We start from the raw sequence: 26989 nt of genomic DNA, 5'->3' as shown, positions 1-26989 counted from the left end.
ATTCTAAATGCACTGCCATACAGTCCCTAGTATGTTGTGTTTATTTATGATACTAGTGACTTTGAAAACAAAGTGGTACAAATTAACAAAACACTATAGATTCCTATGAGGTGGCTAAATTTCACCTGATATTTAAAATTCCATGCAAACTATAGTAATGTAGAGTTTGTCCAATGCATATGCATGTATGAGTTTGCATGTATCCTTAGAACAAAGGTGCATTTCAAGTGGCGTGGTATAAAAAATTTCAAAACACATAAAACATAGAAATTGAAACTCTAGGGCCAATTCAGTAAATTAATTTTTACAAGATAGCTTAATGTGATTTTTTCACATTAAAGTTCCATTTTTTCATAATTCATCATTTAAAAAAATATACTTATACAACCTGATGACTGTCGAGAAAGTTTGCATGTTGTTGACATAGTCAGTTACCATAACTGTAAAAGGCAGTTTGGTTAACTCAACTTTCTATGATCATTTATAAGTACTGAGTAAGTCCTGGGACTTGTTTTTTTTTTTTAGTAAGTCCCAGAGATTTCTTTAATCCACCTGTGCATCTCTTCAGGGCTATCAGCCTGCACATAGAAAGTTTAAAACAATGTTACACTTTCAAAGAGATTGTCCCTCATCATTACATTGCTCTGTCTACATTCCTGTACTTCATGATCTTCTTTAAGTGGTATTATCTGGAGAGGTTCCTTCTCCAGTTCAGATTTGAAGTAGGCTATTGTGTTTTCATCCAATTGAAAAAAATATCTTCTACTCCAGTTGCTTCATCACCACTCCTTGCTTAACACAATATCCAGCTTTGATAACTGCACTATCTGAAGGAGGTTTAGGAGTAAAGAAGATGGCTTCATGACCACTTCAAATTATTTGCCAATACTTTCACCATATTTATTTACTTCTTACTGAGGTGGAGTAATGATGGGTATACCACCAATGCCAGTTTTCTAAGATGCTTGCTTCTTCCTACATTCACCCTGCTGACTTATGTCATCAGAATGATGCTGTGAATCTGACTGCTTTGGTCTTGTAGTTTTTATGGCTTAGTTCAACATATTTACTCATTCTACTAGATCCTGCTGGTCATTGGCTTGTAAGGAAATACTTCCTCATCCCTGCATTCATGACAAGAAAAAATTCAGCCTTTGGTCTTAGCTTACTTGCATTGCTACCTTTGAAATGTAGGTAAGATTAATGGCTCCAATGTATGATGATCCAGAAGGTAGGTCTTGTGGATTACCCATGTACCATACAAAGCAATCTTCTCTGGACAGAAGAAGATGGTGGTGGAGTAGGAGGTTACCTCATCCCACGAACACAACTAGATAACTATCAAACCATCCTAAATACCCCAGAAATCAACCTGAAAACTGACAGAAAAAATTCCACACCTAAAGGGAAAGAAGAGTCTACATCAAAGAAGGTAGAAAGTGTGGAGACCTGGTTTGGGGAGAAATGTATTGTGGGTGCTGCAGAGGGGAGGGAGCCCTAATTGTGGAGAGGGCGAGAGAGAGAGAGAGAGAGAGAGGAGCACATGGGAGAACCCACAAAGAGAACATTTCTCCAAAGTCGTTGCCTTGGAAAATAAGAAGGGCTGAATTTCATGAGTTCTTATAACCAGCAGGGCTTAAGACTGGAGTTTTAATTTTTTAAGATTTTATTTATTTATTTGGGAGAGAGAGAAGAGCACACAAGCAGGGGTAGAGGGAGAGGGAGAAACAGACTCCCCGCTGAGCAAGGAACCCAATGTGGAGCTTGATCCCAGGACCCTGAGATCATGACCCGAACTGAAGGCAGGCACCCAACGACTGAGCCACCCAGGCGAGGCGCCCCTAAAGCCTAGAGGTCAGTGAGCTTGGCTGGGATAGACCCTGAGCACACAGTGCTGCTCCTGGAGAGAAGGCAGGCAAACAACACAAGGTCAGACAGCGTGGAAACAGTAACCTGAAGAATGCCTGGGACACACATGGGGAGATTATTTGCTTTTCTCACAGTGTGTCCCTGAGAGGTAGTGTTCATGGAGACACTTCTCCAGGAAAAAAGGAGATATCTGGCACCATTTTCCTACACGGTCCCTGAGCATAAACACAGAGCTACCTGTGGGAAGCAGTGTAGCACCAACACTGGATGTCCAACTTGCTTACACCAAACCCCACCACTCTACACTCCAGTAGTACTACCCTTCTTAGTCACATTTGCCTCAGTCCCTCCCCCAGAAGACCAGCACAAACCACTGCCCACACCACATCCCCAAACAAAGAGTTCTGCAGGGCCTCAGTTCTGGTGGAGATAGTGTCAGGTTTCATTTCACAAGCAGTCCAGAGCACATGTAGTTAAAAAAATCACCACACTCTAGCCAAGGACCAAACACTGCCCAGAGCAGGCAAGGAGAGCCTCTGCAGATGACTGGCCTGAAGGATAGAGCAGCCAGAACACAACAGCAGAGTACACATGGCACACAACAGAGACATTCCCTGAAGTGGCAAGCCCTGGACACTACATGACTTCTTCTTCAAAGGTCGTTACTTTCAGGAGCAGGAAACATGACTGCCTTTTCTAACACAGAGAAGAAGGCAGAGACCTAGACAAAATGTGAAGATGGAGGAATTTATCCCATATGAAAGACCAAGATAAGGCCATGGCCAGAGATCTAAGAGAAATAGATATAAGTAACATGCCTGATGGAGAATTTAAAGCAACGGTCATAAGGATACTCACTGGGCTTGAGAAAAGAATAGAAGACATCAGTGATACCCTTACCACAGAGATAAATGAGTTAAAAAAGAATTAGTCAGAAATGAAGAGTGCAATAAATGAGATTGGAAACAGGCTTGATGCAATGAACAGCAGACTGGAAGAAACAGAGGAACAAATAAGTGATATAGAAGATAAAATAATATAGCTCAACAAAGAAAGAAGAATTACGCAACATGAGAATAGACATAAGGAACCCAGTGACTCCATCATTCGTATTATAGAAGTCCCAGAAGAAGAAGAAGAAGAGAGAAAAAAAAGGGGGGCAGAAAATTTATTTGAAGAAATAATAGCCGAAAACTTCCCTAAAAATGGGGAAGGAAACAGACATCCAGATACAGGAGGCACAGAGAACCCCCATCAAAATCAACAAAAGCAGGCCAACACCAACACATATTGTAATGAAATTTGCAAAATACAGTGATAAAGAAAAATCTTAAAAGTAGCAGGACAAAAGAAGTCCTTAACTTACAAGGGAAGACCCACAAAGTTAGCTTCAGATCTCTCCACAGAAACTTGACAAGCCAGAAGAGACTGGCATGATATATTCAAAGTGCTGAATGGGAAAAATCTGCAGGAAAGAACACTCTATCCAGCAGGACTATCATTCAGAAGAGAAGGAGAAATAAGAGTTTCCCAGACAAACAAAAACAAAAAGAGTTCGGGGCGCCTGGGTGGCTCAGTCCTTAAGTGTCTGCCTTCGGCTCAGGTCATGATCCCAGGGTCCTGGGACTGAGCCTCACGTCAGGCTCCCTGTTCCGCGGGAAGCCTGCTTCTCCCTCTCCCACTCCCCCTGCTGTGTTCCCCCCTCGCTGTCTCTCTCTCTGTCAAATAAATAAATAAAATCTTTAAAACAAAACAAAACAAAACAAAACAAAAGGAGTTCATGACCACTAAGCCAGCCCTGCAAGAAATATTAAAGTGGACTCTTTGAGTCCACTCTTTTGTCAAAACTGACAAAGACAAAGGATCAGAGAAATCTCAGGAAACAATGACAAAACAAGTAATAAAATGGCACTAAATACATATCTATCAATAATTACTTTGAAAGCAAATGGACTAAATGCTCCAATCAAAAGACATAGGGGGTCAGAATGCATAAATAAAAAACAAGACCCATCTATATGCTGCCTACAAGACACTCATTTTAGACCTAAAGGCACATGCAGCTCGAAAGTGAGGGGATGGAGAAACACTTATCAAACAACTTTTTTCAGAAGAAGTAGACTTTAAAACAGAGCTTAACAGGAGACAAAGAAGTAAATATATAATCATAAAGGGGACAATGCAACAAGAAGATATAATAATTGTAAATATTTATGTACCTAACATGTGAGTGCCCAAATATATAAAACAAAGGCAAGCATAAAGGAACTAACTGATAATAACACAATAATAGTAGGGGACTTTAACACCCCACTTACATCAATGGACAGATCATTGTAACACAACATCAACAAGGAAACAATGGCTTTGAATGACACATTGGACCAGATTGACTTAGATATATTCAGAACATTCCATCCTAAAGTAGCAGAACACACATTCTTTTCCAATGCACATGGGATATTCTCCAGAACAGATCACCTACTGGGTCATAAAACAGGTCTTAACAAATACAAAGAGATTGACATCACACCATTCATCTTTTCTAACCATAACATTATGAAACTAGAAATCAACCTAAAGAAAAATTTTGGAAAGACCACAAATACATGGAGGTTAAACAACATGCTACCAAACAATGAATGGGCCAACCAGGAAATCAAAGAAGAAATTAAAAAATACACGGAAATAAATGAAAATTGAAACACAATGGTCCAAAACCGTTTGGATGCAGCAAAAGTTGTCGTAAGAGGGAAATATATAGAAATAGAGGCCTACCTGAAGAAGCAAGTAAAATCTCAAATAAACAACTTACACCTAAAGAAGCTAGAAAAAGAACAACAAAGCTTAAAGCTAGCTGAAGGAAAGAAGTATTAAAGATCAGAGTACAAATAAATGATATAGAAACTAAAAAAACAGTAGAACAGATCAATGAAACTAGGAGCTGGTTCTTTGAAAAAACTTAATAATATTGGTAAACCTCTAGCCAGACTTATCAAAAAGAAAAGAGAAAGTACCCAAATAAATAAAATCACAAATAAGAGAGGATAAATAACAACCAACACCTCAGAAATACAATTATAAGACAATATTATGAAAAACTATATGCCAATAAATTGGACAACCTGGAAGAAATCGACAAATTCCTGGACACATATAAACTATCAAAACTGAAGCAGGAAGAAATAGAAAACTTGAACAGACTGATAACCAGCAAAGAAATTTAATCAGTTATGAAAATCTCCCAACAAACAAAAGTCCAGGGCCAGATGGCTTCACAGGCAAATTCTACCAAACATTTAAAGAAGAGTTAATACCTTTTCTCATAAAACTATTCCAAAAACTAGAAGAGGAAGGAAAACTTCCAAATACATTCTATGAGGCCAGCATTACCCTGATATCAAAACCAGGTAAAGTCTCCACTAAAAAAGAGAACTACAGGCCAACATCCCTGATGAATATGAATGCAAAAATTCTCAATAAAATACTAGCAAACTGAATGCAACAGCACATTAAAAGAATCATTCACCACAATCAAGGGGCGTTTATTCCTGGGTTGCAAGGGTGTTCCAATATTTGCAAATCAATCAATGTGATATACAACATTAATAAAAGAAAGGGTAAGAACTATATGATCTTTTCAATAGATATAGAAAAATCATTTCACAAAGTACAACATCCATTTGTGATAAAAACCCCTCAACAAAGTGTGGTTAGAGGAAACTTACCTCAACATTACTAAAGGACATATATGAAAAACCCACAGTGAATATCATAAATGGGGAAAAACTAAGAGCTCTTCCTCTAAGGTCAGGAACATGACAGGGATGTCCGCTCTCACCACTATTTTTAACATAGTACTGGAAGTCTTAGCCAGAACAATCAGACAAGAAAAAAATAAAAGACATCCAAATTGGCAAGGAAGAAGTAAAATTGTAATGATTTGCAGATAACATGATACTCTATATAGAAAACCCTAAAGACTCCACCAAAACCTGCTAGAACTGATACACGAATTCAGTAATATTGCAGGATACAAGATCAATGTACAAAAATCTGTTGCATTTCTATACACCAATAATGAAGCAGCAGAAAGAGAAATCAAGGAATCAACCCCATTTACAATTGCACCCAAAACCATAAAATACCTAGGAATAAACCTAACTAAAGAGGTGAAAGACCTGTATTCTGAAAACTATAAAACACTGATGAAAGAAATTGAAGAGGGCACAAAGAAATGGAAAGACATTCCATGCTCATGGATTGGAGGAACAGATATTGTTAAAATGTCTGTACTGCCCAAAGCAATCTACACATTCAATGCACTCCTATCAAAATATCACCAGCATTTTTCACAGAGCTAGGAAAAGCAATCCTAAAATTTGTTTGGAACCAAAAAAGACCCCAAATAGCCAAAGCAAACTTGAAAAAGAAAAACAATGTTGTAGTCATCACAATTCTGGATTTCAACATATATTACAAAGCTGTAGTCATCAAAACAGTATGTGCTGGCCCAAAAATAAACAAATTGATCAACAGAACAGAATAGAAAACCCAGAAATAAACCCACAACTATATTGTCAATTAATCTTCAACGGAGAAGGAAAGATTATCCAAAGGGTTAAGGACAATCTCTTGAACAAATGATGTTCAGAAAACAGGACAGCACCATGCAAAAGAGTGAAACTTAACAACTTTCTTATACCACACACAAAAATAAGTTCAAAATGGATTAAGACCTAAATGTGAGACCTGAAACCATGAAAATTTTAGAGGAAAACATAGGCAGTGACCTCTTTGACATCGGCCATAGCTACTTCTTTCTAGATATATCTCCTGAGGCAAGGAAAACAAAAGCAAAGATAAATTATTGGGACTTCATAAAAATAAATAGCGTCTGCATAGTGAAGGAAACAACCAAGAAAACTGAAAGGTAACCAATGGAATGGGTGAAGATACTTGCAAATGACATATCCAATATAGGATTAGTATCCAAAATATATAAGGAACTTCTAAAACTCATCACTCAAAAAATAAATCATCTAATTAAAAATGGGCAGAAGACATGAAAAGACATTTTTCCAAAGAAGACATACAGATGGCCAACAGACACATGAAAAGATGCTCAACATCACTGATCATCAGGGAAATACAAATCAAAACTATAATGAGATATCACCCCACACCTGTCAGAATAGCTAAAATCAACAACACAAGAAACAACAGGTGTTGGTGAGGTTGTGGAGAAAGGAGAACCCTCTTACACTGTTGGTGGGAATGCAAACTGGTGCCCCCACTGTGGAAAATAGTATGGAGATTTCTCAGAAAGCTAAAAATAGAAGTATCCTAGGATCCAGCAATTGCACTACTGGGTATTTACCCAATGAATACAAAAATACTAATTCAAATGGATACATGCACCCCTATGTTTATAGCAGCATTACTTTCAATAGTCCAATTATGGAAACAGCCCAAGTGTCCATTGACTGATGAATGGATAAGGAGAATGTGGTACATACATACAATAGAATATTACTCAGCCATAAAAATGAGTGAAATCTTGCTATTTGCAATGACATAAATGGAGCTAGAGAATATTATGTTAAGTGAAGTAATTCAGTCAAAGAAAGACAAACACCATATGATTTCACTCATATGTGGGACTTAAGAAACAAAAGAAAAGAGCAAAAGCAAAAAGAGAGAGAGAGGCAAACCAAGAGATAGACTTTTAACTATAGTGAACAAACTCATGGTTACCAGAGGGGAGGGGGGTGGGGGCGTGGTTTAAATAGGTGATGGGGATTAAGGAGTGCACTTGTGATGAGCACCAGGCGTTGTCTGGAAGTGTTGAATCACTATATTGGATCCTGAAACGATTACACTGTGTGTTAACTAACTAGAATTTAAATAAAAACTTAAAAAATAACTATCTTCTCTGGTATCCAGTATGAAATATCTTTGGAGAAATTTCCCACTGTTTTCATTTTCTTTGATGTCTTATAAAATCACAAATGTGGCTGTGACATTTCACACAGGTATTCCTGAGCTTCAACATTACACTGGGTGACCTTGGGCAAGTCACTTTCAACTCTGGCACCAGTCATCTGTATCATTAAGGTGTGAACATAAAGCATGATTCTATGGCACAGGGCAAAATCCACTTCTGACTTAGGGAGTCCAGTGCTTGCCAGCCCCTTAGCAGACCAGCAGTTGCCTCATACCTTGCCCAGCTGCTCTTTAAGCCAAACTGCACCACAGTCCTCCAACCATCCACGGCCCTCCATCCATGCAGCCCTCATGCCACTGTGGCTCATGCTGTCATAGGCATGAACTGCTGGCACTATGCACATGTTCCTGGCTGTCTCAGCATCCACACGGTGGCAGAGATTCCAGAGTCCACACTCCCAGTCCGTGGAGACTCATGGTTCTGCAAATTTTGAGTACAGCATAAAGATCATGGGTATTGATGTCAGGCCTAAATTCTAGTCCAAGTTTTAATTGACCCAGACAAGTCATTTAACCTCTTTGGGACTCAGTTTCCTCATCTGTAATACTGTGGTAAAGAAAGCGCCCATTGCTCAAGGCAGTTGTGATACTTAAATTAGATCATTTTGTTAATTAAGATGCTTTATCACAGTGCCTGGCACCCAATAAATGTAGTTTCTGTTGTCATTTTTGTATCATCCCAAGCACTGCAAGGGGTACAGAAGTGAGTAAGCCATGGTTCTTGTTTTCAAGGAGCTCGTGATGAGCACTGGTGTTATAAGCAGCTAATGAATTGTTGAACACATCAAGAACTAATGATGTACTATATGTTGGCTAATTGAACATAATAATAAAAAAGTAAGGATATGATAGATATACAAATAGCTACTCTAAGAGCTATAGCTCTTATAAGATAAATGACACAGAGGTAGGGTTACCAAAATGCTGTGAGTTCAAAGGCTTGAAATGTGGTAGCTGATGTCAGAATTTTGTGTCTAATTGTTACATGTGTGATTTTGTTAACACTGATGTCTGGGAATACAGTGTTAAAGCTAGGAGTCAAGTATGCTGACACCCTTTTTCCTATATCCATTGACAGACACTACTGCTTGATCTCAGATATGGCCTTAAAATTTTTGACATACTGCTTCGGGCATCATTACTAATCAATTGGATTTGTCCTTGAAATAAAGTATGGTACCTAAAGTATGATGCTCCTGGGAGGACATCAAGAAGAAGGGGACATAGGCTAACAGTACCAAGTAATAGAGGTAAAAGAGATAGAAAGGTATCAATTTTGAAGAAAATTATCACTGGTGAATATTGAGAGAGAAATTATATTAAGTTGTAACGTATGATCCATAAGTAAAAGTCATAGAGTTGGAGCTTAAGGTGGATAGAATTAATGGCTATTGAAGTTGTGGGCATCAAGGAGCTTTGAAGCTAAATTTGGATGAAAAATCTAAAGAAATCTTGAAGTTGCCCATGATGATGGTAGAAATTGCAGTGGAAAACAAGAACTGACTGCATGTCGAAGAGCAATGAGTTAGGACACAGTAGATTATAACAAAGAAGATTTGTTAAACATGTTCACTCCCTTTACTAGATAGTGACATGTAAAACCCAAGGAATTAAATCTTATTTTCTTTGAATCCCAGGATTTAAATGCAATGTACAAAACATTGAATAAATGGACGAATGCATGAAGGAACGTTTGGTGATCATCAAGAAAGTTAATGTAGACAACTTATTTGAGCCCAAGTTGAAAAACCACCCTAAAAGAGATTAGTTTGGGACTAAAGAGAAGTAATGAAAACTGAGTTTCCCTTGAGCAAATCATATCCTCCTTTTGCTGGGTATTCAATAGATAATTTGTCCTACTAAGCCCTCATTCTTATCTCAGTCTATGCCAAAGGTACTTTAAGTTAGAAACACCTAAATACTTTTTAAAAAATCCCATTGCCCCAGTTTCACCTCCGACAAATCAAATTAGAATCTCTGGAGGTGTTATCTAGTCTTCAGTATTTCTTAAACTCCTTTTTAAAGGTTTATATTTCTAAGTAATCTTTATACCCAATGTGGGGTTTGAATTTACAACCCCGTGATCAAGAGTGGCACACTCTACTGACTGAGCCAGTCAGGCAGGCCTAGTCTCACATTTTTAAAAGCTCCCCAGGTCAGGGCACTTGATGTAATGAACACTGGGTGTTATATGCAACTGATGAATCACTAATAATACACTATATGTTAATTAATTGAATTCAACTTTAAAAATAAATAAATAAATAAATAAATAAATAAATAAATAAATAAAAATTTTTAAAAAGCTCCCCAGGTAATTTATGCTGTCAAGATTGAGAACTATGGGGTTGAGACTAGATAAAAGAAGATGCAAGTGTATTAAATTATCTAATTACACAAAAATTCAACATTACAGCTAGAATTTCTAGTAATTTTTTGTAAGAAATGTAGTATCTCAGTTCTCAACTTCTACTTAAAATGTTTATCCCATAATTACATAGTGCCTGGAAGCCTACAGATGGGTTGTGTTTGGCCCTCATAATGCTGAAAATTTTTGAATTGATGGCCAATATTTAAAAATCAAATTTCACATAAAAATGAGAACTTGCAACTTCTCTTCACAATTAGAAGCACCAGTAACATGATGTTTGCATTCCCTAGTGGAAGAAGTCAAAACTCAGTAGCTGCTGCCCCATTTAGATATAAATGGTCATTGAATTTTCTTTTTTTCACTTTGATTAGAGATTTATCAATTTTATTGATCTCATAGAACCAGATTTTGGGTTCACTGATATTCCATTGTTTTAATTTTTTTCTCTTTCATCAGTTTCTACTTTGATCTTTATTAGTCCCTTTCTTCCGCTTACTTTGGGATTAATTCTCTCTCTGTGCCACCCAGGAGCCTCTATTTGGACTTGTTTTTATTCCACAGAATATTATTCATATTGTTAAGTGTTCCATGTGTACTTGAGAATAATGTATATTCTACTGTTGCTCAGAAGAGTGTTCTATAAATGTCAATCAAGTCTAGCTGGTTGATTGTGTTGTTCAAGTTGGCTTCATATCCTTGATGATTTTCTGCTTACGTTTTCTATCAGATATGAGAGAAGAGTATTGAAGTCCTTGACTATAATTGTGGATTTGAATATTTCACATTGCAGTTGTGAGATAATAGAAAAAATATATATTGGTTTCAGGCCCCAGTTTCTGGCACAGAGCTCCTAACACCCTTGTAAATTCCTGAGTGATAAGAACACCAGGAGCATCTTTTGTTCTAATATTTGCTCTTTGACCCTGGGTCCAGACACTGGGCTCCTGAAACCTTTGCAAATTCTCAAGTGATAAAAGGACTAGTGATGTGGGAAACAAAGGCAAAAGAAATATAGCTTAAATTAAAATCTCCTTACAGCTTGCAGCCCACTGATAGATACCTGAAACATGCAGGGTGTGACCTTCCTCAAGGAACTCGTGGTTGCCTTAGTGCCTTAATGTTTAAAAAGAACCTGATCTTGGCAGCAGTTGGCCCCTCAAGGTCCTGAAGACTTGCTTCCAGATTCTTGGAGATTTGCACTATCCCTAACCCCCACTAATAAAAAAGTATACAATCAGTCACCCCTCACAATCCCAGTATAGACATTTCTGCCTACAGCTCCTGTCCCATGAATAGGGAAGGGGTTAAGGTATAGGCAGAAGAGAGAGGAGGCCCTGATTCTTCTGACTGGGTTCTGTAACTATTCCTGGCAGGTGGAGATGCTGAGACAGAACGGAACAAGAGATAAAGAAACAAACCAAGACGGCACAAGAATCTCAAGGCCACAAGCTTCGCAGTCAGTTCTCAATAAAAGACTGCCTCTAAAGGCCCTCAGTGGCAACCCATTCGGGACCCCTCTCACTCTAGAGAGCTTTTGTCTTTCCTTTCTGCTCTCACCTTCACTTAATAAACTTACACTTCACTTCACCCTTTTGTGTCCGTGAGATTCATTCTTGGACTCTGTGAAACAAGGACCCTGCAATCCTGCAACACTAGGAGCATCTTTTGTTCCAGTGAGGTGACTTTAAGTGGGATCCTGGATGGTGATTGGTCACCAGAAAGTCCAAGCTAAGATTAGAAGCTTGGAGTTTGCAGCTCTATCCACCCCATCCCCATCCTCCAGAAAGGCGACGAGGGCTGGAAATGGAGTTAATAATTGACCATGCCTATGTGAGGAAGTCTCCATAAAATCCCAATAAGTATGGGATTCAAAGAGCTTCTAGGTTGGTGAACACATCCACATACCAAGAGGGTGATGCACCCCAACTCCATGGGGATAGAAGTTCTGGTGCTCAGGACCATCCCAGAACTCATCCTATGTATCTCTTCATCTGACTGTTCCTCTGTATCTTTAATCATATCCTTTAATAAACTGGTAAATAGGGATGCCTGGGTGGCTCAGTTGGTTAAGCAGCTGCCTTTAGCTCAGGTCATGATCTCGGGGTTGGGACATTGAGTCCCACGTCGGGCTCCCTGCTCAGGGGGGAGCCTGCTTCTCCCTCTGCCCCACCCCACCCCCCTGCTCATGCTCTCTATCAAATAAATAAATACAATTTTTAAAAAATAGGTAAATTGGTAAACATAAGTGTTTCCCTGAGTCTTGTGAGTCACTGTAGCAAATTAATCAAATCCAAAGAGGGGGTTGTGGGAGCCTCAGATTTATAATCCATTAGAAGCACAGGTGTTGTGGGCCTGAGTTCTTAACCTGTGTACCTGATGCTATCTTCAGGTAGATAGTGTCAGAACTGAATTGAACTGAGTTAAATCGTAGGACACCCAGCTGGTGTAGCAGAATTGCTTGTTTGGGAAAACTCCACACACGTCATAAGTGTTATGAGTGTGTTAGTACCATGAGAATAAAGGAGAAATACTGGAGGAGGACTGGGTTTTATCCTAACACAACAGTTCTATCAGGTTTTCCTCCATGTATTTTGATGCTCTATTATTAGGTAGATAAACATAATTGTTATGTTGCCTATCTAATTGACTAATTTATCATTATTAAATATCCTTATTTTAAAGTGGTAATATTCTTTGCCCTAAAATCTACTTTGTCTCTTCTTTACACTAGAGTTAACATGGTATATTTTTATCAAATCTTTTATGTTTGTTCTATTTGTGTCTTTAAAAGTAAACTGTACCTCTTATAGGTAGCAGATAGTTGTTTCATTTTTATCCAATCTGCCAATCTATGACATTAAACTGGAATGTTCAGACCAGTTATATTTTGTCATTATTGATATGGTTTGGTTTGAGTCTAGTATTTTTCTTTTGTCTTACTTGTTTTCTGTTCTTTTTTCTCTCTTTTTCTGCCTTCTTTTCCATTATTCAAGTATTTTTCTGAATTCATTTTATCCCTGTTGTCAGCTTATTACCTATAACTTTTTTATTTTTTTTTTTTATTTTAGTGGTCAGTCTTGGATTTATGACATGCATTTTTAACTTACTCTAGTCTACGTTCAAGTAATATTATACCAGTTTGGGTACAATATAAGATCTTTAAAATAGCTTGCCCATTCTTGCCTCTTGACCTTTATTCCATTGTATACATTTTACTTTTACATATGTTATAAAACTTACAATACATACTATTATTTTTGTTTAAACATTCAATTTTCTTTTAAAGAGTTTTAAATAGGAAAAACACTTTCTTATCCATTTTGTTACCATTTCCAGAAGAAAAACACCCTTCTGTGTGTCTCCTCCACTCTCAATACTCTACTACAATACTACTTCACTTCTAACACCAGATGTGTGTATGTATGTGTGTGTATGTGTGTGTGTAGGGAGGCATTCCCCCATACCAAACAATTCTTAACCAGTTGAGTTTCCTACAATTTAATTCCACAGGTTAAAGGCTCAGTCCCACAGAACTGCCCCCCCATAACTTCAGACAACAATAGCAAGTCCACGTTGTTACCTATGCTTCTGACCAACTGACTGTGAATCAGAGTTTCACATGACCCCCTCCTTCAGTTCGATTAATTTGGTAAACCGGCTCACATAACTTAGGAAAACATTTACTTACTAGATTACTGGTTTATTATAAAAGGATATAACTCAGGAACAGCCAGATGGAAGAGATACACAAGACAGTTTCCATGCTCTCTCCAGGCACACAATTCTCACATCTCCAAATATTCACCAACCCGGAAGTTCTCTGAACCCATACATTCGGGTTTTCAACGAGGCTTTACTACATAGGCATGATGGATTAAATCTTTGGCTGTAAGTGACTGAACTCAATCTCCAGCCCCTCTCCCTTTCCCGCAGGTTGGGGAGGGTGCATAGAACTGAAAGTTCCAACCCTGTTATCAGGCTTGGTTCCCCTGGCAACCAGCCTCCATCCCTAGAAGCTTTCCAAAAGTCACCTCATTAACATAATCTCAGGTGTTGTTGAAAGGGGTTTGTTATGAATAACAAAAGACATCCACTTCACCTTTATGTTCTGAAGCTATTTCAGGAACTAAGGACAATAGACCAAATATTATAACAAAGGATGTCCCTATGGCTCTTAAGAAATTATAAGGATTTTAGGAAATACGTGCCAGGAATAGTGGACAAAGACCAATATGTATTTATTATAAATAGCAATATCACACCATTTCTGACCCTCTTCATTCCTTTCTATAGATGCATATTTTTATCTGCTATCATTTTCCCTCTGCAGGAAGCACTTTCTTTAACATTTCTTATAGTACAGGCCTGCCAGTAATAAATTATTTCAGCTTTTGTAAGTCTGAAAAAAATATCTTTATTTTACCTTCACTTTCAAAAGATATTCTTGTCAGTATAGAATTTTACCTTGACTTTTTTTTCTTTCGGTATGTTAAAAATGTTTCTTCACTGTCTTGTATGCGTTATTTCCAAGGGGAAATAAGATGTCATTGTTATTTTTGTTCCTCCAGACATAACATGGCTTTTATCTCTGGATGTTTTAAAATTTTTCTCTTCTTCACTGGTTTTAAGCAATTTGATCATAATATACACAATTGTAATTTTCTTCATTTTTCTTGTGCTTGGAATTTATCTTCCTGTTTCTTTATGTTTATAGTTTTCAACAAATTTAGAAATTTTCAGCTATTATTTCTTCAGTTTTTTTTTCTCTCTCCTTCCCCTCTCCTCTTTCAGACACTCCAATTATCCATCCAGTAGTCACTTAGTAAATTGTCCCACAATTCACTGATCTCACTGATAACTCTGTTCATTTTGTAGAATTCATTTTTTCTACTGTGTTTTATTTTGGATAGTTTATGTCATCAACTACATTAATCTTTTTTTTCTGCAGTGCCTAATCTGCCATTAATTCTATCCGTCATATTTTACATCGAACAAATTTTAGTTTTCATCTCCAGAATGTCTATTTGGGTCTTTTTATATATAACCCATGTCTCTACTCAATTTTCTGAACAGATGGAATATAGTTATAATGTCTTTAAATGTCTATGGTTCCTAATTCTAACATCTCTATCAGCCTTGGATCAGTTTCAATTGTTTTAATTTTCTCCTCGATATAATTTGTATTTTTATGTATTTTTTCATTCTTTGTAATGTTTAATGAGATATTAGCCAGACATTGTAGATTTTACCTTGTTCAATGCTGAATATGTCTGTATTCCTTTAAATACTCTTGACAGAGTTCTGGGACATGTTAAGGTGCCTGGAAATACTTTGATCCTTTTGAGTCATGTGTTTAAGTTTTGTTACAGGACTGGAATAGTGTTCAATATAGGTCTAATTATTCCCTTACCAAAGCCACCCTTCTGTGTACTTTACCCAATGCGCAATGAATTTTGAGGTTTTCTAGTGTAGCTGGTGTGAACAGGCATTGTTTCTGGCTCTGCATTCACCCCAGACAATGTTAGCTCTCATCCTTTTGGATGATTTTCTACCTGGCCTTGAGGGTACTTTCCTCAAATGTGTGTTCTGATCAGTCCTTAGCTGAATGCTAAAGGGGAATCTTTGTAGGTATCTGGGGTTTTACCTCTATGCAGTTTCTCCTCTTTAGTACTCTCTCCTGAAAATTCTAGCCATCTATGTCTTTCTGGACACTCATCTCTACCTTCTCAATGCAAGTAGTCCATCAGTCTTTTCTTCAATTCTTCCTCCCTGCACCATAGCCCAGAAAAATCTCTCAAGACAATAAACTGGGGAAATCTTTGAACTCACCTCATTTGTTTCCATATCTGAATCTCTGGATCTCCAGTGTCTTGAAAACTGATGTTTCATATGATTTGAAACATCTTTTGTTGTCTCAGCTATGAGGGTAAATCTGATCTTTTTTATTCCATACTGCCCATAAGTGAAAGCATCTGTTCTTTTTTTTAAATGTCTTTTAAGTTGAGGTATTTTACAAGCAATAATATGCACTACTCATGTGTGTACAGCTCAATTATTTATATATCTGTGCAATCACCATCAAGATATTAAAATTTTCAAGCACTTCTAGAAGGCTCCCTCATCCCCCTCCATTGCTGTTTTACTGGAAGCTAAACACTTTGTTATTTCACTTTGCCCATGAGGAAACTTACACTACAGTTGGGATAAAGCCATGTAATTTTATTACTGCTGCACTTCAACTATAAATCCCTGTCTTCTAGAAGTAGTCTCATGTCATATATTCTCTATTTTTTTTTACAGATGGCCATTACAAAATAGAGTGAATTTTTTTGCTTTATTTTTTTATTGAGGTATAATTGACATATAACACTATATTAGTTTCAGCCCTGCAGTATAATGAGTCAGTATACATATATATTGTGAAATGATCACCACAAGTCTAGTTAACATCCATCATTATACATAGTTACAAAATTTTTTTCTTGTGATGACGACTTTTAAGATTTACTCTCTTAGCAACTTTCAATGCAGTGCAGTATTATTAACTATAGTCACCATGCTTACATTACATCCCATAACATATTTATTTTATAACTGGAAGTTTATGCCTCTTGACCCCCTTCACCCATTTTGCCCATCCCTTACCCTCTGCCTCTGACAACCAGTTTGTTCTGTGTCTGCGAGCTTGGTTTTTGTTTTGTTTTAAATTTCACTGTAAGTGGGATCATATGGTATTTGTCTTTCTCTGTCTGACTTATTTCACTTAGCATAATGCCCTCAAGGTCCATCCATATTGTTGCAAATGGCAAAATTTCCTTCTTTTTTATGGCTGAATAGTATTCCTCTGTGTGTATATATGTGTGTGTGTGTGTATGTGTGTGTGTGTGTCTATGTGTATCACACATCTTCTTTATCCATTTTTCCCTTGATAAACACTCAAATTGCTTGCATATCTTGGCTATTGTAAATAGTGCTGCAATGAACATGGGGGTGCATAGATCTTTTCAAATTAGTGATTTTGTTTTCTTTGGATAAATACCCAGAAGTGGAATGGCTGGATCATATGGTGATTCTATTTTTAATATTCAAGGAAACTTCATACTCTTTCCCATAGTTGTGGAACCAATTTACATTCCCACTAAGTGAAAGAGGGTTCCCTTTTCTCCACATTCTCACAAACACTTTTTTCCCAAAGTACTGGGCCTACCTAAATATACAGATTTTCCCAGTTTTATACTAAAACCCACCCCAATCTCATTGTTATCAGTTGTTTATCATTCACATAGTAGAATATCAAAAGATGGTAACAAAAGTGAGTGGTACTAATGGAATTATGATTATGACTTTGATCAGAAAAAAATAATGACTTCCTCTTTTTCATCTTTTTTTTTGTCTACATAATAAGCCAAAAACTGTTTTTAAAGACATGAGTTATTTTCTGAGTTTATAATTTTTTTGTTTGCCAATTACCAATATTTCATGTTTCCTAGACCTCAGCAACCAAGCAATAAAATAATAATTAAAAAGGAATATTCTTTTAATTCTGCTTTCACTTAGTCTTCAGAAACTTCAGTCCTTGACAAATTCTACCTAAATGACTTTGAATGAACCTAGGGAGGTTTCTTATGCCCCCAGGTTTTCTCACCTTGATCATTATCAAAATTATCTCAGAACTATCTCAGATCCCATCCTCAAGGAGCTGTTATGGTTCCTTTTATTTTGTATTCTGCTTTTATTACCATAATCTTTCCCTAAAACTCAATCTTTGGATCCTTGAGGCAGGGCTGGTGGACAGTCTGAATGACTGGCTAGGTTATATTTATCATTCCTCTCTTCATGGCTTTGATATGCATTTTCCTGATGGCTAATGATGTTGAGCATCTTTTCATATATTCACTGGCCATTTGAAGAATGTCCATTTGGATCCATTGCCCATTTTTTAAGTTGGGTTATTTGTTTTTGAGCTGTACAAATTCCTTATATATTGCATATACAAGTCCTTCATCAGATATATGATTTACAAACATTTTCTCCCATTTTGAGTGTTTTCTTTTCACCTTCTTGATAGTATCCATTGAAGCATGAAAGATTTTAATTTTGGTAAGTCAAAATTTACCTATAGTTTTTTATTTTGTTATTTGGACATTTGTATCATATCTAAGAGGGCTTTGCCTAACTTGTAGTCACAAAGATTTACTCCTATATTTTTTTCTAAGATTTGTATAGCTTCTGCACTTATATTTAGGCCTATGATCCACTTTGTGCTAATTTTTATATATAATATGTGGTAGGGTCAGGAGGCTTCATTCTGTTTCTAGTTTGATGTTTTTTTTATTTTTATCATGAAAGTGTGTTGGATTTTGTCAAATTCTTTTTCTGTGTCTGTCCAAATGATTATTTGGTTTTTGTCCTTTATTTTATTGATATGCTGTTTTACTTTAATAGATTTTCAGATGTTATACCAACTTTGCATTTCTTGGATATATTCCACTTGCTCATGGGGTATAATTCTTTATATATGGCAGTGGGTTTGGTTTGATAGTATTTTACTGAGGATCTTGGAATAAAAGCCTGTGGTTTTCTTTTCTTGTCATGCTCTTGTTTACTTTTGTTAGCAGGAAAATACCAGTCTTACAGAATTTGGAAAATGTTTCTCTTCTATTTTCTGTAACAATTTGTAAAGAATTAGTATTGATTGTAATTAGTTATTTAAAAGTTTGGTAGACTTTATCAGTGAATTTGGACATGGACTTTTTCTTGTGGGAAGTTTTTTATTAAATTACAAATATAGAGATTGCTTTGTAGTTGTTATGGGTCTTCTTTGGATTTTCTACTTCTTGAATTTGTTTCAGTAGTTTGTTTCTTTCTAAGAATATGTCCATTTTGCCTAATCTATCTAATTTATTGGCATACAGTTATTCATAGTATTCTCTTATTTTCTTTCTCTTTCTTTAAAGTCTGTAGTAACAACTGCTCTCTCATCACACCTTTTAATAATTTGAGTCTTCTCTTTTTTCTTGGTCAGTTTAGCTAAAGATTTATGAATTTTGTTGGTCTTTTCAGAGAAACAATTTTTTTTGTTGATTTTCAATTTATTGAGGCTTATTTTGTGACCTAACATATTGTCTATCCTGGGGAATGTTCCGTGTGTACTTGAAAAGAATATGTATTCTGCCTTTTCGGAGGGGAGTATACCATTAAGCCAAGATTCTTTATATTGTTGTTCAAGTCTTCTATTTCCTTTTCGATCTTCTGCTTTGTTGTCCTATACATTCCTGAAAGTGGAGTATTAAAGTTTCCAAATATTGTTGAATTATCCATAACACTCTTAAGTTCTATAACTTTCTGTTTCTCTTCTTCGGGGTTCTGGTTTTAGGCGGATATGCACCTGTGCTTGTAATTTTAATATCTTAGAGATGGATATACTCTGTTATCATTATAAAATGTTTTCCTTTACTTGTAATAAAATTTTATGTATTAAAGTCTCTTTTTTTCTAATATTATAGCCACTCCAGCTTTACTTAATGCTGGAAAATTAAATGCTTTCCCTTTAATTTCTGGAACAAAGCAGAGATTCTTCTCACCACTCCTATTCAACATTGTAGTGGAAGTCCTAAACAGTGCAATTACTCATGAAAAAGAAACAACATTAATTGGAACAACATTAATTCCAATTAAGTAATTGGAAAGGGGAAAAAACTTTCCTTACATTCAGACAACATATTTGTCCAGAAAAAATCCCCCCAAAATCTACAAAACAAAAACCCTTAGAAATATCAAGTGAGTTTAACAAAAATTCAGGATATAAGTCAATACACAAAATCTATCATATATCTAAAAACCAGTAAGAAATTTAAAAAAGTTACAATAGCTCCAACAATTAAACAAAATTGAAGAAAACAATACAATTTATGATAACTCAAAAAAAGAGCAATTGGTGTGAATTTAGTAAAAAGTAAACACAATCTGCATGTTGAAAACTATAAAGCACTGATTCAAGAAATCTAGAAAGATCTGAAGAAATGGAAAGACATCTCATATTCATGGATTTGTAGGATCTACAAAAATGAAGAATATCCCCAAATTAATCTAGATTCAACACAATTTACACCAAAACCACAAGATTTTTTGTAGTTATAGAAAAGCTGATTCCATAACATATAGGAAAAATCAAAGGAATTAGAATAACTAAACAATTTGGAAAAGAAGAATAAATGTGAAGGAATTACACTATTTGAGATTAAAATTCACTTTAAAACCATAGTTATCAAGACAGTGTCATATTGGTAAAAGGGAGACATATACATCAGTGGAGAAGAATAGAGTATTTAGAAATAGACCAGTACAAATATGGTGAGCTGATTTTTTATAAAGGTGCTGTTTCAATGGAGAAAAAATAGTCCTTTTAACAAATAGTATGCATACTAAAGCCACAGAGATTCTATCTACCACATACCTATTTGAATAATTAAAATTAAGAAAAGTATGAAGGGGCGCCTGGCTGGCTCAGCTGGAAGAGCATGTGACTCTTGATCTCAGGTTTGTGAGTTCAAGCCCCATGTTGGGTGTAGAAATTACTTAAATAAATAAAAACTTTAAACAAAGTATGAAGAATACCAAGTGCTGGCAAGGACATGGAGCAATCATAACTCACACATTGCTGGTAGGAATGCAAAATTGTTCAGCCACTTTGGAAAACATTTTGGCAGTTTCTTATAAAGTTAAACATCCAGATACCATAACCATTTATGAGCAATCTTACGCCTAGGCCTTTCTTTTGAGATATTAAAACTATGTTCACACAAAAACCTGCATATAAATGTTATAGCCTTTTAACTCATCATCTCCAAAAGTGGAAATTACCCAAATGTTTCAATTGGTGAATGGATAAACAATCTGTGATACATCTATACAATGAAATACTATTCAGAAATAAAAACTAATGAAAAATTGATACATATAACAACTTGGATGACTCTCAAAGGTGTTATCCTAAGTAAAAGAAGCCTGTCTCAAAGGTTACTTATTCTATGTTTCCATATATATGATATTTTAGAAAAGTAGAAACTAGATTGAAAGAGAACAGGAGTCTTTGCCAGGGTTTTTGGGTGAGGAAGACTGTGTGACTAAAATAGGGTATCATAGAGACTTTTGGGAGTTATGGGACTGTTCTATATCCTGACTGTGGTGTGGTTATATGAACCTATGCATGTGTTAATACTCATAGTACTGTTCATACCAAAAAAGTAATTTACTATATGTAATTTTAAGAAATGACAAATCTCTTTATTTAACAAGGTGAAACACATGCCTACACATATAGTTAAGTAAAAAAAATCTTGGAGCAAAATAGTTTGTATTATATGCTGTTTTTTGGTAAAAATGTAAACAATACATATACATGTGTTTGCTTGCATATGTATAAAATATCTTTGAAAGAATAACTAAGAAACTTACTAGGTGACTAGGGGCCAGGTATAAGGTGGAAAGTTTTTATTGTATATGATTTTGTGTCAGTTTTGGGTAACTGTTTAAAATTATTCTTTATATCTTTATTATAATATATGATATATACAAAATAATGCATGTGGTTTTCATGGGCACCCAGAGTTGAAAACTACTGTTTTATAAGTTCCATATTTATTATGCTATTTTGTTTATTGCTTGTCTTCCCCACTAAAATGTAAGTTTTAAAAGTGGGAGGATTTTTTCCACTCCTTTGTTTATGCAAGTATCTCTACTGCCTTGAACAGTGACAACCACACAGTGGTTGACCAACAAATGTTTGTTGAGTGAATAAAATAAAGTGTTAAGAACAGGATGTATGGTGGAAGCAGAGAAGAGGAACAGTTGTCTGGTTTTGGTTAAGGAGTGGAAGGAAGAATCAGTAAGGCTTAATGAAAGAGTTAAAATATCAGCTAATCTATGAAAGGTGAATACTAGATAGCGGGTGTGAAAGCACACATATTTGAGATCTCAGTACACTTTCTAAATTGTAAGCACTTGTGTGAGACTTTAACTTAGGGTGGGAAAAGCTGAGTGGTGAGAGATGAGGCTGGAGAGAGAGAGAGACCAAGTTAGACTACCAAGGCTTTTGTATACCATCTAAGGAGTTGGGATTTGGGGAGAAACATGTAGGGTCTGAACTAAGTGATCCTGATGACTGAGAGAAATGGATGAAGTCTATAAACATTCATATATCACCCTTTCAGGGAGCTTTTCCATAATGGCAATCTTCTCCCCCTCCCCTTTGTGCATTGCTATCCTACTTACTTGCTTTATTTCTTCATAGTACTTGTCACTTTCTGGCATGTATTTTCTTAAGTATTTTATTATCTGCCACAAGAATGTAGTTTATGTGAGGGCAGAAATTTTTGTCCATTTTGCTCATGGTTCTATCCTTACAGCTTGGTGCATATTAACTGCTTGATAAATATTTGTTGCATGAATTTTTCAAAACTTTGAATGTGGAGGAAGTCAAGGAAAAATGATCAGGTTTCAATGCCTCTGGATTTCTCATAATCCACTGGCTAATTTTTCCAGCTCAATTCCCAAATATAATTAATTATTATTAGCATAAGCCCCTAATTTTCTGTATTTATTCACTGATTACTGTAATATCCTCTAAATCAACTTCTCTGCTTCCAGATTGCACCAGTACAACCCATTTTCTATATTCTGGTTTTAAACATTACCATATACTTTTTTTTTAACATATAATGTATTATTTGTTTCAGAGGTACAGATCTGTGATTCAACAGTCTTACACAATTCACAGCGCTCACCATAGCACATACCCTCCTCAATGTCTATCACCCAGCCACCCCATCCCTCCCACCCCCCACCACTCCAGCAATCCTCAGTTTGTTTCCTGAGATTAAGAACTCCTCATATCAGTGAGATCATATGATACATGTCTTTCTTTGAGTGACTTATTTCGCTCAGCATAACACCCTCCAGTTCCATCCATGTCGTTGCAAATGGCAAGATTTCATTCCTTCTGATGGCTGCATAATATTCCACTGTATATATATACCACTTCTTCTTTATCCATTCCTCTGTCGATGGACATCTTGGCTCTTTCCACAGTTTGGCTATTGTGGACATTGCTGCTATAAACACTGGGGTGCACGTACCCCTTTGGATCCCTACATTTGTATCTTTGGGGTAAATACCCCAGTAGTGCATATACTTTCTTGCTTAAAATTCTTCTTTGGACTTCTGTTTCCCTTAAGCTCAAACTCCATGACATGGCTTGCAAGGTCCTTCCTTCTCTGGCTTCTTCTTACATTCAGCTTCATCACTCATTACTGTTCCTCTCACATCATACTTCAAGTCCTCTGCCATTCTTCCCTTTCATTCGTCCATTCAATAATCTAGTCAACATTAAACAAGTCTTCATTGAGCACCCCTTAGGAGATAAGGTATGTTTCAGGTTTTTAATATTCACCAATCAATGGGACAACCGTGGTTCCTACACTGTCTTCTCTACCTATTATTTTGTCACATTATAGTGCTGTTAGTTGTTTATGTGTTCATTTCTCCCACTGTTTGGATGGCCTTGAAATCCAGGGTTGTGTCTTATTTTTCTTTATATGAGCAATATCAGGAACAGAACCTTACACTGAGTGGTTGTTCAGAATCTGCTGGTTGAGTGACAAAATATGAGTTAAAAATGTTGAAATGAACTATAAAAATACCAGAGAAAGTAAGGACTTGGTGCTGGCCCCTTTCATTTCCCTGACCACATTTTGGTTATTTATTCATCAAACACTGATAATCACCTATTTTATGCCAGGCTCTTATGCATTTAAAATGTCACCTTTAGCTCCTAAGGTGTGGGGTTCCGATTACAATGCTCATCGGTGTAGCATAGTATTTGGGACATGGTAGATGCTCACTATATACTTGTAGATTGACTGAAAATAACCACAAAAAAGAACTGGGGTACAGACTTTGGGCCCAGAAGAGCTTTCCTGAAGTAGTGGCAATAGGTAATTCAATACTGAACTTTTAACCACAGTAAGAATTATTCTTGTTATTGAAAATTTTGTCAGTTGTCATTTTCTTGGGGGGGGGGTTATATACATATACAAGAATGCTTTCTAGACGAGTTTCCCTTATTTATTTGGAAATTTGAGTATGGCATGTAACTCTTTGGATACCGTTCCGAGACAAAAAGATTCAGACTTCAGATTTTTTAAGATCTTGAAATCAAAGTATGCCACTAATAAAAATGAAATTTTTTTCCAACATGGTATGCCAGAAAACAGTAACTCAGTATGACAAATACGTAACTGTTGACATCCAAGAGTTAAGGGACTAGGGTTAGGAAGGTATTTCAAAGGCTTAATCAACAAAGCGAGGTGACAAATTTGGATACGTGGGGTTTGGCTGAAATAATGCAGTTCTTGGGATGACGAGAGCTAAGATTTGTAAAAACGTACTGATTCCCTCTCAGCCTGTTTACATCACTACCCAGCTTCTGTTAGGGTGAGAGAGCCAGAGCGATAAAGTATTGTAAGAGATTGCTAGAGAGGCACAGGAAGTTGCCTGGTAAAGGGGGAGTGGCGGAGGAAGCTAGGCTTCCGCCAAACGAAGGAAAATAGCAGTTCCGGTCACGCCATCGTTGCGTCGCGGCTCTCTTCAGCAAGGTGAGTGTAAAGAAAGAGGCTGATAATTTTCACAAGTGAGTCCCCAGACACCCCGGGGAAGCTTTCCTCCTTGCTTCAACATGGGGCAGAAAGAAGTTTTCATTCCCGGAGTACGTTGTGTGAAGGTTGTTTCTGACGCTTAGGTTACCGTCGCCTGTCTTCTCTCCCCCGCTCTGAAGATGGCAGGCCGTCATCCCCTCCCCTTTCTCTCTTGTAGTCCTTTTATCCCTAGTAATTCTTCACCTCTCCTCATTATCCCAGATCCTCTTCCTGATCTTTCTGAGCCTGGGCCATTCCCTCTACCACGGATTCTTTTCCTATCTTTTATCTCCCACCTTGTTCCCCGCCCCCTTTTAGCCTCAGAACTTTTGCAACCCCCTTCTCCCACTCTTCCTTTTCCTTCGATTCCAATACTTTACTCCCCTCCCTGCCCCACAAGGCTTCTGATCCCTCCTGTCCCGCTCCTGCAGAGGCAATTGAATTATGTACTTGCCAAAGCCAGGTGTGACTTCAATCTCATGGTCAACGTTGTTTTTGTTCATAAAAATAAGCAGTGGCAGAAATTTTAGCCCTAAGAGACGTAGGGTCTTGTTCAAATAATAATAATAATTATTATTATCATTATCATTTTTATTTTTATTCTAAACAAGATGATACATCAGAAACTGCACTGATTTTAACCCTCTACTCATGACATTTAAAAAAAAATTGGCGTAGAACTCAATCCCCACTTTTTAAAGGGGCAAACAAAGTGGGTTTTGTCTGTAACCTGGTGTCAGCTCTTGACAGTGGAAGCTTTTCCATCTCCTTTAGAACTTCTCGTGGAATAGAAATGGTTGACAGATATGACATCCAATTACAAATTTATTTTTTCATATGAGTTACGTTTATTATGCAAATTCTTCTCTGGTCTCTGGTAGCAACATTGAACAAGAAAGCTGGCAGATTTTTCAGACAAAGTTTTCCTGGGAACTTTGCAGGTATTCTCTATTTGGTGCAAAAATGTATTTTTCTGTCCCATTTATCAGGTTTAATTTGTCTTGTGAGAACGTTAGTTAATCACAATTTATTATTCCAATTTTTTACCCAAGAGAGGAGACATGATCATTAAACTTAAGATGAGGCTTAGGGTTTTTCAGGCTCTAAAGAGGAATTTAACCAAGGATCTCCTTGAACAAGCAATTTATTCCTCTTCTCCTGTAACTACTGTGTTATACTTGCCAAAATAAGAGGTAACTCTTTTTTTCTGGGCCAGGTATAATTTTCAGTTCTTTTAGAAAAAACGAGGCAGAGATTTTCATGATACTAAAACACTTAGGAACTCTTTTGAAGGGTATTGCTGATGTCTCTGTTCTCTATTCAAGTCATAATTACACAGCATTTAAATATCATCTGGCTTCAACCCAGTGTGCAACCATCATTTATTCATCAAAGAACTTTTATTGAATAACTTTTTAAAAATTTTTTTTAAAGATTTTATTTATTTATTTGAGAGAGAGAATGAGAGACAGAGAGCATGAGAGGGAGGAGAGTCAGAGGGAGAAGCAGACTCCCTGCTGAGCAGGGAGCCCGATGCGGGACTCTAGGATCATGACCTGAGCCGAAGGCAGTCGCTTAACCAACTGAGCCACCCAGGCGCCCTTTATTGAATAACTTTATGTGTCAGACAGTGTTAAGCACTGAGGATACAACAGTGGAAAATAAAAAGTGTATTAAGCTGTAGTTGAGAGACAGACAGTAAATGAATATATAATAAATACGAATAGGTTGTGATGGGGAGGGGATGTACTGTTTTAAATAGTCCCTGGTAAGGCAACATTTGAGCAGAACCTAAAGGAAGTGAGGGCACAAACTATACAGCTATTAGTAGGAAAAACAGGATACATCTATGTCAGTGTCTCTGTATTTGTTGTTCACTGTGCTTCCTACACACCCCCTCTTTCACTTTTCTGCATAGCTTTAATGCAGCACTCTGCATACTGAAATAACCTAATCCAGGTGCATACATTTCCCATACTCTTTTTATCCTAGCTAGCTTCTTCCTGTCATTTAGATATATTGTCAGTTACTAGCCCTGCTAGGAAGACAT

General features: G+C 36.7%; 1 protein-coding gene and 1 pseudogene across 3 annotated transcripts in view; one reads left to right on the top strand and one right to left on the bottom strand.

Annotated features, from left to right (window-relative positions):
• Window positions 1–521: 521 nt before the first annotated feature.
• Window positions 522–8219, bottom strand: LOC114202493 (pleckstrin homology domain-containing family A member 1-like; annotated as a pseudogene).
• Window positions 8220–24847: 16628 nt separating this feature from the next.
• MAGED1 (MAGE family member D1) overlaps window positions 24848–26989 on the top strand; it is a 65136-nt gene continuing 62994 nt past the window's right edge. For 2 of the 3 annotated variants that reach the window (XM_088028789.1, XM_028095742.2), the window contains exon 1: window positions 24848–24900. The gene's annotated coding sequence lies outside the window, so the exon portion shown is untranslated. The remainder of the gene's footprint in view (window positions 24901–26989) is intronic. The other variant, XM_088028788.1, reaches the window with a different exon arrangement.

The sequence above is a fragment of the Eumetopias jubatus genome, unplaced genomic scaffold (assembly GCF_037043125.1).
Source record: "Eumetopias jubatus isolate StellerSeaLion01/CBP00866 unplaced genomic scaffold, mEumJub1_p1.0 scaffold_11, whole genome shotgun sequence".
Taxonomy (NCBI): Eukaryota; Metazoa; Chordata; class Mammalia; order Carnivora; family Otariidae; genus Eumetopias; species Eumetopias jubatus.
Note: the sequence above shows the minus strand (reverse complement) of the source record. Positions and strands in the feature narration are given on the sequence as shown.